The 11,052-nt window shown below is 41.2% G+C and overlaps 1 long non-coding RNA gene across 1 annotated transcript; it reads right to left on the reverse strand.

Moving 5' to 3' along the window:
• Positions 1-1,928: 1,928 nt before the first annotated feature.
• On the reverse strand, positions 1,929-10,658 carry LOC129655914 (uncharacterized). Its single transcript, XR_008716136.1, has 3 exons — positions 10,321-10,658; positions 5,234-5,315; positions 1,929-2,259 (listed from the first exon to the last, which is right to left on the reverse strand). It is a non-coding gene; the product is annotated as an uncharacterized LOC129655914 (long non-coding RNA).
• Between the last annotated feature and the right edge of the window lie 394 nt (positions 10,659-11,052).

Below are 11,052 nucleotides of genomic sequence, written 5' to 3' on the forward strand. Positions count from 1 at the left end.
CAGAGAACAAGAGGGCAGAATGGGGGGGCCAGAGTTTATTCCTTCCCTTTACTCTGATACTATGCATCTCAGTAAGAAGGTCAAAAATAGAGAGGACACTATTAAATATCACTTATGGGGTGGAAGAGTACTTCTTCTGGTATTTTTATATATAATCTATTAATGCTAAGTTTTTACAATAGGTCTAACATCATGTAGATCCTGGTGGTGTTGCTGCTGCTGCTGCTGCTAAGTCACTTCAGTCGTGTCCGACTCTGTGCGACCCCATAGACGGCAGCCCACCAGCCTCCCCCGTCCCTGGGATTCTCCAGGCAAGAACACTGGAGTGGGTTGCCATTTCCTTCTCCAATGCATGAAAGTGAAAAAATAAAGTGAAGTCGCTCAGTCGTGTCCTACTCCTAGCGACCCCATGGACTGCAGCCCACCAGGCCCTTCCGTCCATGGGATTTTCCAGGCAAGAGTACTGGAGTGGGGTGCCATTGCCTTCTCCACCTGGTGGTGTTAGGGAGTATAAAAGACACATATGGTAGGGGGACTGGCAGACACAGAGAGAGAAAAGAACAAGCACAAAGCCATCAAGAACAAGAGGATCTGTGTGTTTTTGTAGCTGTGCCCCTTATTGTGCGCCTTGTGGAATATCTTATAACAAGAGTGACTCTTTATTATCACCTCTCAAATGCCAGGTACTTTTCATAGATTTCTCTACACCTGTAAACCTAAATGTCAGCCCCTGATTATCCTTCAGTTCTCCAGCTTGCTGAATGCTTGTCTTAACATTTAAGAAAAAATGACATATCTATCTTAAGTCTATCAGGAAATTCAGAATCCTTGGTATCTCTAACAATTCTTGAGATACTTATATTTTTTTTCTAATCCTTCCTGATTCTGAGTTCTTCCTTGCAAATAATTTACTTGCTATTGTCTTGCATTTTATCATGAAAAGTAGCAAACATATGCAAAAGAAAAGAGTAAAAAAAAATGTCAGAGATCAATCAACAATAGCCAATAGCTTCAACAATAGCCAATGTGTTGATCAAATTGATGTAATCAAGATCCCCTAATTCCTACCATAACTGAGTCATTTTAAAGCAAATCCTAGATATAAGATTATTCCTAGAAATAATGCTATTTATGTGCACATATAATATATACATGCATATAAATATATTACATATATATATTTTTTTTTTCAGTTCAGTTCAGTCACTCAATCATATCCAACTCTGCAACCCCACGTACTGAAGCACACCAGGCCTCCCTGTCCATCACCAGCTCCTGGAGTTGACTCAAACTCATGTCCATTGAATCAGTGATGCCATCCAACCATCTCATCCTCTGTCGTCCCCTTCTCCTTCCACCTTCTTTTATTCAGGATGTGTGGTGAACAGACTCTAAGGTGGCTCCTTTGATTCCTATTTCCTGGTGTTCACACCCTCGTGCAATCCCCTTCCCTTGAGTATGGGCAGAATTCGTATGACTTAGTTCTAATCAATGGAACATGGCAACAATGAGACACTGTACATGAGTAAATAATTTAAGACTCTAATATCCATCTTTCTAGGAGATTCCTTGCTGGCTTTGAAGAAGCAAACTGCCATGTCATGAACCTTTTTGTCGAAAGGGCCACATGGCAAGGAACCAAAGGTGGTATCCAGCTGACCGCCAGTAGGACACTAAGACCCTCAGTCTTATTCCTTGCCAGGAACTGACTTTTGACAATGATTACATAAGCTTGGAAATAAGACCTTACCCCCGGAGAGACTGAAGTGAGATTCTAGCCCTGGTGAACACCCTCAATGTAGCCTTTCAGAGAAAACAGCAAAGCTGTATTCATATTTGACCCACAGAAACTGAGATCATAAGCGTGTATTGTTTTAAACCTCTAAGTGTGTGATGATTTGTTATATAGCGCTAGTTAAATAAAACAGTATGCACTTCTAAAAGATAAAGACGTCTCTTTTATATACCACAGTAATATTATCACATCAAAAGATAATTCCTTAATGACATTTCTTGATGATGTAATTAAGTACCCAATGCTCTCCACATTCCCCTAATCATAATTTTCTTATACAGTTGGTTTATGACAATCAAGATTTAAATAGCCCACACATTGCTTTTGATGGTATGTGTGTGCATACTCAGCCGCTCCGTTGTGTCCATCTCTTTGTGACTCCACGGACTGGAGCCCTCCAGACTCTCCTGTCCATGAGCTTTCCACATAATGAAACTGGAATGGTTCGTCCACCTCACTAGAGCCTGTTATACAGAGTGAAGTAATTCAGAAAGAGAAAAAGATATTGTATATTAACACATACATGTGGAATCTAGAAAAATGATATTGATGAACCTATTTGCAGAGAAGGAATGGAGACACGGATATGGAGAATGGACTTGCGACACAGTAGGGGAAGGAGAGAGTGGGACAAATGGAGAAAGTAGCATAGACAAATATATACAACCATGTGCAAAATAGATAGCTAGTGAGAACTTGCTATATAACACAGGGAGCCCAACCTGGCACTTTGATGATCTAAAGGGGTGGAATAGGGGGAGGGGAGGGAGGCAATATATCTATAATTATGGCTGATTTGCATTGTTGTATGGCAGAAACCATCACAACATGGTAAAGCCATTTTCCTCCAGTTAAAAAATAAGTAAGCTTTCAACTTAAAAAAAAAAAAATACTGGAGTTGGTTACCATTTCCTCCTCCAGGGGATCTTTCCAACCCAGGGATTGAACCTGCATCTTCTGCATTTCCTGAATTGACAGGTGAATTCTTTGCCACTGAGCCGCCTAGGAAGCCCCACTTTTGATGACAATGTTTCTTAAATCTCTTTTGTTTTGGGGGTTACCTTTCCCTCTTTTTTTTCTTTTTAGTAACATTTATTTATTGAATAAGTGGGTCATTTGTCCTATTACAGTTTTCCGCTTTTGGAATCTCTAAAGCTAACTGCTTCTCAGTGGTGTTAACAAGATCTTTTAGCCACTGTGCTTCCAGTAAGTTGAAAGTTTCAGAGGCATGATCAGATTCTGATTATTTTTTGAAAGTGTAGGATCACTTCCTTCATAATGCTGTATATGTCTGACTGCATCATCCTGGGAACTCATAATGTCTAGAATCTACTTTTTGTGATGCTAAGAAAAATCATTGGGTTTGGAGGTTGTGAACACGATCCATCCATTACAAAAAATTTCACCAACCCTTTATGTAAGAAGTTTAGCTGCCATTGATAATCATTGCCTAGATTCATTATTTCACTATGATCACAAAATAATACAATAAATTATTGCTCTCCACCCATTGCTTTCTGTTTCCATGTACTTCTCTTTTCTGTATCACTGTGCCCTCTCTACCATCCCAGAGCTTTCATTTCCCATAATCCTATTGACTCAAAGTTGGGAGTATACAAAATTTCACTAAAAGTTTGGGACAATATTGGTGGAAGAGGAGTTAAAGTGCAGTTTAGCAAAGAGCTTAAAATTAGAAATTAGGTATCTCTGTTCTTAAAGGCTTCTCTGTTATCTTTTTCACTCTTTAGTGATTGTCTCAACCTAGCAATAACCAGTGTTGTGGTTGGACCAACACTTGCGGTTCTGATAATGATTGAAAAATGCTGTTAAGTGATAAACATCAGGAAGCATTGAAAAAAATGGAGGTTTATTGCTTACAAGACTTGGGGCCACACAACAAGCTCACAGGTAGAGACAGAGGGAGCATATAAACTTGGGGTTCCACTTCTATTTGAGTTGACTGTGGAGACCTAAAGTTTCATTGATTCATTCTTTTTTTATTAATAATTGAAGTATACTTGATTTACAATATTATATTAGTTTCAGGTACACAACATAGCAATTCAGTGTTTTTATAGATTGTACTCTATTTAAAATTATTATAAAAGTTGACTATATTTCCTGTGCTGTACAATGTATTTTTGTAGCTTATTTATTTTACATACTGTAGCATGTACCTCTTAATTTCTTACCCCTATGATGCCTTTTGGAGAAGGCAATAGCACCCCACTCCAGTACTCTTGCCTGGAAAATCCCATGGACAGAGGAGCCCCTTACGCTGCAGTCCTTGGGGTCGCTGCGAGTCGGACAGGACTGAGCGGCTTCGCTTTCACTTTTCACTTTCCACTTTCATGCATTGGAGAAGGCAATGGCAGCCCACTCCAGTGTTCTTGCCTGGAGAATCCCAGGGACGGGGGAGCCTGGTGGGCTGCCATCTATGGGGTCGCACAGAGTCGGACACGACTGAAACGACTTAGCATCAGCAGCAGCAGCAGCATGATGCCTTTTCCCTTTCTCTCTATTTGGTAACCACAAGTCTAATCTCTATATCTGTGAATTTGTTTCTGTTTTGTTACAGTCATTCACTTGTTTTATTTTTCAGTTTCCACATATAAGTGATACCATACAGTGTTCGTCTTTCTGTGTCTGATTTATTTTACTAAGCATAATACCCTCCAGATCTGTCTTTGTAGTTGCAAATTTTATCTTTGAGTAATAATCTATTGGGGCTTCCCTGGTGTCCTAGATAATAAAGGAGACCTGCAATGCAGGAGACCCTGGAGAAGGGAATGGCTACCCACTCCGGTATTCCTGCCTGGAGAATTCCATGGATGGAGGAGCCTGATGGGCTACAATCCATGGGGTCGCAAAGAGTCAGACATGACTGAGGGACTAACACTTTCTATTACAATAATCCATTGTATACATTTACCATATATTCTATATCCATTCACTGGTCAGTGAACATAGGTCGCTGATATAACTTGCTATTATAAATATTGCTGCTATGAGCATTGGGGTACATAAATCTTTTCAAATTAGAGTTTTTGTTTTCTTTGGATATATGCCCTGGAGTGGAATTGCTGGATCAGGAAAGGACAGTCTCTTCAATAAGTGGTGCTGGGTAAACTGGATAACTACATGTTAAATAATGAAATTATAACTTTTTTTCATGTCATATACAAATATAAACAGAATGGATTAAAGATCTAAACAGAAGACCAGAAATCTTAAAAATCCTAGAAGCAAACATAGGCACAACACTCTTTGACATAAGTCATATCAAAATCTTTTTGGATCAGTCTCCTAAGGGCTTCCCAGTTGATGCTAGTGGTAAAGAACCTGCCTGCCAAAGCAGGAGATGCAAGGGACTCAGGTTTGATCCCTTGGTCAAGATCTCCTGGAGGAGGGCATGGCAATCCATTCCAGTATTCTTACCTAGAGAATCCCATGGACAGAGGAGCCTGGTGGGATACAGCCCGAAGAGTCAGACACGGCTGAAGTGACTTAGCATGCATGCCTAAGGCAAAGGAAACAAAAGCAAAAGTACGTAAGTGAAACCTAATAAAAATTAAAAGGTTTTCACAGCAAAGGAAGCCATCAACAAAATGAAAGGGCAACCTACTGAATGGGAGAAAATATTTGAAAATGATACTGCTGAGAAAGGGTTTATATCCAAAACATATAAACACCTCATACAAGTCAGTATAGAAAAACAAACAGCCCAGTTAAAAAATGGGCAGAAGACCTGAATAGACATGTTTTCCAAAGAAGAGATATAGATGGCCAATAGCATATGAAAAGATGGTCAGCATTACTAATCATCTGATAAATGTAAATCAAAGCCATACTGAGATATCACCTCACACTTCCATTACACACCCATGCACATACACACCTGTTAGGACTTAAACTACAATTCATCCTGTGATGCCAAAACATCAGGGTCAATGGTGAGGACACTAACTGCCTGGGTAGTAGATATGTTGAAAGTCAAGAAGAGTAAGGTCAAGTAAAGTCAAGAAGTATGCTGCTGCTGCTAAGTTGCTTCAGTCATGTCCGGCTCTGTGCGACCCCATAGACGGCAGCCCACCAGGCTCCCCTGTCCCTGGGATTCTCTAGGCAAGAACACTGGAGTGGGTCAAGAAGTATGCTATAACTCAGAAAATACACATCTAAATAGATTACAATAGCAAATTCTATAATGGTTATACAGGCAATAGCCTGAAATCCAGTCTGTTCCAAACTTGAAAATATTCAGCCATGAAAACTAACTTAGTGATTTTAGGGGCCCTAGGAATCTAATCAAAGATTTGAGTAACATTGTGGACTATTTTAGCATCTTGGGTCTTCTGGGGTAAGTAGGTCTGAACCAGTCCTGAGTTGGTGGATGACTCCTTATTTCATTGAACCACTGTCTTAGTTCCAAGAATAAGTAGTTTCGTTAAGGTTGCGTCTCATTTCAGGAGGCAGTGATGCAGGTGGCCTCCCAAAATTAGACATATGGAGTATTTGCTTCAGGTTATTTTTAAATACTCATTTATTTGGTTGTGCCAGGTCTTGGCTGCAGCACGCAGGATCTTCCTCGCTGCATGCAAGATCTTTAGTTGAGGCATGTGAACTCTTGACTGTGGCATGTGGGATCTAGTTCCCTGACCAGGGACTGAACCCAGGCTCCCTGCATTGGGAGCTCAGAGTCTTAGCCACTGGATCACCAGGAAAGTCCCGGCTTCAGGTTATTTAATAAGAGGGGTTTCTATGGAAATAAAAGGAAAACAATAGTTAGATGATTGGAGCAGACCATAATCCCAGCTTTTGAGTTCTGAAGGCAGGGAGTCAAGAAGATTTTTAGATGTCTGAGTTGAAGAATTTTCAGATGGAGTGAGGACAGGAAGTGACAGTTTGATAGATTTTTCTGATTTGCAGTTTGAATCTCTCCGGTGATTTTTCTGAGAGCTCCACACAGCAACAACCATAAATATTGTTCATAGATGAACTATTGTGGAGGATGCTCTGAAGTTGATATCACATGGTTCAAGTTTACCTTGCATGACTCTGGAGAAAAGACAGTTTTAGCTTTTTAATAATTCCAAGTCTAAAGGTTGGGAGAAAAAATGAGAAAAATTAGTTTGGAGAGTGGTAATGAAATATTGGAGGGAACTAGAAGAATTCAGGATCCAGTCTCATTTACAGGTAGACAACAAAACCTCAAGACAATGACCAGAAGTAAAATCTGATGTCCACAAATGTGCCTTATACTTTCTACTGAAATGTAAGTTTTGTCTCCAGATGTATATTTATCAAAGATAACCACAGTAGGACTACTTTGTTTGCAAAATAAGTTTAGCTTCCAATAACATTGGCCTGTTAATTTACATAAGTACAGCAAGCTAAAACTTCAATACTTTGCCACCTGATGCGAAGAACTGACTCATTGGAAAAGACCCTGATACTGGGAAAGATTTAAGGCGGGAGGAGAAGTAGACGACAGAGGATGAGATGGTTGGATGGCATCACTGACTCAATGGACATGAGTTTGAGTAAACTCTGGGAGTTGGTGATGAACAGGGAGGCCTGGTGTGCTGCAGTCCATGGGGTCGCAAAGAGTCAGATACAACTGAGTGAACTGAACTGAACTGAACAGCAAGAATAGCTTTTGACCATATAGGCTCTTTTATTCTGCTTTGTTGAAATTTTTCAGGTTAGATTTTTAAATGTCCCTTGAGACTAGAAAGCCAATATAAGGGTTGCTATCAGACTCATCCACAATACCCAGATAAATTTCTCTATTCTCAGGGTCCCCCAAATACCCTGAGTTTCTTGCACCTGCCAGGAAGTGACCTTCCTCATTCACCTGGTAAGGCTGCTGGGAACCCTGTAAGCAATGAACCAGGCTGTTTTTCTAAGGGGCTTTATGACTCAATGAAGTCAACCTTAGATCCTAAAAGCTGTCTGGTCATATCTTGGTCTATGCATGTCTCTCTGAAAAATGACAACCCAAACAAAGCCTTGGTAATATAATCAATGCTTTCAATGGTGTCTTGTTAATGGAAAAAACTTTTAAGATTTGTTATCTGTTCTTGACCAATCTTAAGGAGACTGTGGTTTAGGATTTGGGCAAGAGAGCCCTTTTAGCAGTTTGTATTTTAAAAAACCTCTTTCCCTCTTTTTCCCCCTTCAATTTCAAGAGAGTTTTAATTACTTCCTGGGGTGTTTACATCTCAAAGACATGATAAGATTTACATTCTCAAGGAACTGAGAAAAAAATATAAGTTTTCTCTTAGGAGTTTTGGTGCTTTTCTGGTGGTTTTGGCAGTTCCAATAAAATGTACTAGGGATTCTCTGTGATGACGGGAGTACCCTGTAAAAATGATTCTCTGAACACAAGGTCAACTGGGGCCTTTTCAGCATTGGAAATGAAGAAGGGCTCACTATGAATATAGAAATGATAAACCAAATTGAACCAAACCGGTTCATGCCAATTTTGTGCAATAGAAGATGGGCTTCATCTTTAAGTTTTCCATTCCCTGTGAGCTTTAGCAGTGATTATTGTTATGAATGGAGAAGGCAATGGCACCCCACTCCAGTACTCTTGCCTGGAAAATCCCATGGGCGGAGGAGCCTGGTAGGCTGCAATCCATGGGGCTGCAACGAGTCGGACATGACTAAGCGACTTCACTTTCACTTTTCACTTTCATGCATTGGAGAAGGAAGTGGCAACCCACTCCAGTGTTCTTGCCTGGAGAATCTCAGGGACGGGGGAGCCTGGTGGGCTGCCATCTATGGGGTCACACAGAGTCAGACACAACTGAAGTGACTTAGCATTGTTATGAAAGGATTGGCGCATGCCAGGCAATAAATATCCAAGTGAGGAGAGGGAGGGCTCTAGCACAAATATTAGTGGCTCTTAGGGGCTTTGCTTTCTCATTTCCCTCCTCCCCTGATAGCTCACTTGGTAAAGAATCCTCCTGCAATGCAGGAGACCCTGGTTTGACTCCTGGGTCAGGAAGATCTGCTGGAGAAGGGAAAGGCTACCCACTCCAGTATACTTGGGCTTCCCTTGTGGCTCAGATGGTAAAGAATCTGTCTGCAATGTGGGAGACCTGGTTTCAATCCCTGGGTTGGGAAGATCCCCTGGAGAAGGGGAAGGCTACCCACTCCAGTATCCTGGCCTGGAGAATTCCAAGGATCATATAGTCCATGGTGTCACAAAGAGTTAGACACAACTGAGCAACTTTCATTTTTCCTCCTGCTCCACCTAGAGGCCTTGATAACACCATCAGCTTTTCCCTTAGCATCAGGGTTGCCTCTTGAGGTGTGTTTCTTAGTTTTGTACTGTTCAAGGGAAAGCCAGGGTGGGGGGGTCGGGGGGGTTGGAGGGGAGCGTTGCTAAAGGTCTCTGGTATCTCAGAGACTGTAAGTATAATAGCCTAGATGGGTTTTTTGAAGTTATAAAATTTAGAGGCTTTAGAGATACTGGCTAGTTGATACATTCTGGCAGTTGTGAATAATAATTCAGAGCTCGTAACAAACAAATCACCACCACCACCACCCCAAAATAGCCAGCTAACTCCCCCTCTCTTTCCTGCTGCATAAAATCTTTAAGAAAGGTCCGAATTTCAATTAACGCAGATTTTTATATTAGTTTCTGATTTCTGATTTTATCCTGTTAACTTTATCTTATATAGTTACTGGACAATCTTGGATGATGTCACGATAAGCCCTCTTTACAGGTGGCCACTTTTCTTTCTCTGGATTCCCAGGATTGGGGCTTATCTATGCTACTGAAGTATACAGTAATATCACACCAGGGATTGGGCCCACAGTATCCCATCGGATCAGCAGATGAAGAGTGACAGTAGAATGAAGTCATGACACAGAAACCAGAGACCTCTGTTACATTTTCATGCTGCCTTAGGTTCCTGATTGCAAGGCTATTTCACTCTTCTGGGCTAGTATCACAGAGAAGAAGCCAATTCTGACTCCATGTTGGAACTGTTTCTCTAACTTTCTTTTCGTTGCTTTTGTTATTATAATCATACATAATGGGCTACCTCAAAGGACCCTGCCCTCTGCCTATTAAATTAAAGAACCTTTTTTCAGCTCATAGAGAGATAATCTGACCTTGCCCACCTGTGAATGACTACAAAAAGATATTAACACACTCCTTCCAAAGGCTTGTCCTTCCTGGAGATGTTTTGCAAGACTGAAGATTCTTTTCATGTTACTTCCTCACTGCCTCTCCCTCTCTATTCTCCCTCTTGACTTTAGTTCCTCATTGCTTCTCTCTCTGAATCTATAAAAGAACCTGGCATCCAGACCCCAACAAGATGGTTACTTTGAGACATGAGTCTGCCATCTTCTCAGTAAGCCAGGTTTCTAAATAAAGTCATATTCCTTGCATCAACACTTCATCTCTCAAATTCATTGGCCTGTGCAGTGAGCAGGGCAAGCTTGGACTCAGTAACACTAGGACATATAATGTGACTCAGTCGTTGCGGGTGGAGGTCTCCCATCCTACTTACCTGTGAGAATCTTCTCCTCATGCCTTTCGCCCAGATCCTCTCCATGGGCAGTGACAATAGCTTTGCAATCCAACCCACCCTCCTCTGCTCCCTGTCCCTGAGGGGCAGAGGACACTTATCCACATTAATAGTCAATCGAGGAGTTTCAGACCATATGGTCTTGATCATGCGGATCTGGGGTGATCATTAGATTACTGTGGCAGGTGTGACTTTTGCAGATTGGATTCCACAGGCAACACATGACAGAGAGAACATGTAAAAGCACAGAGGAGCACAGCAGACACCCAGTAAGCAGCGCTCTTCTCCCAGATGGAGTTACCTGCCTGGGTTAGGTGGTTAGTAAGCAGGTTACAGGTAAAGGGCATTCTCTTCAGTTAACTGAAGGGCAATCATGCAATCCTGTCAACTATGCTAATTGTTTTGTGCTGGTCTCAGCCTATCAGTAATCAGTGATGTGATTGGACCAGCTGGGTAGTTCTTACTATCGTTGTAAGATGCCCTCCATCAATAACCATCAGGAAACTTTTTTTTCTTTAAGTGCAGTTCTATTACTTATAAACCTGAGTATTACAGAGCACATCTGAGGCCACATAGCAAGGTCATGGAGAAAGAGAGAGAAAATTTGGGATTGGGATTGATGGTGGGTTCACAGTTAGTGAATTTTAAACTTTGATTTTTCAAGCATGACAAGGAAAAAAAAAAAAAAAACTGAGTAGCCCAGATGGTCAATTA

The sequence above is a fragment of the Bubalus kerabau genome, chromosome 6 (assembly GCF_029407905.1).
Source record: "Bubalus kerabau isolate K-KA32 ecotype Philippines breed swamp buffalo chromosome 6, PCC_UOA_SB_1v2, whole genome shotgun sequence".
Taxonomy (NCBI): Eukaryota; Metazoa; Chordata; class Mammalia; order Artiodactyla; family Bovidae; genus Bubalus; species Bubalus kerabau.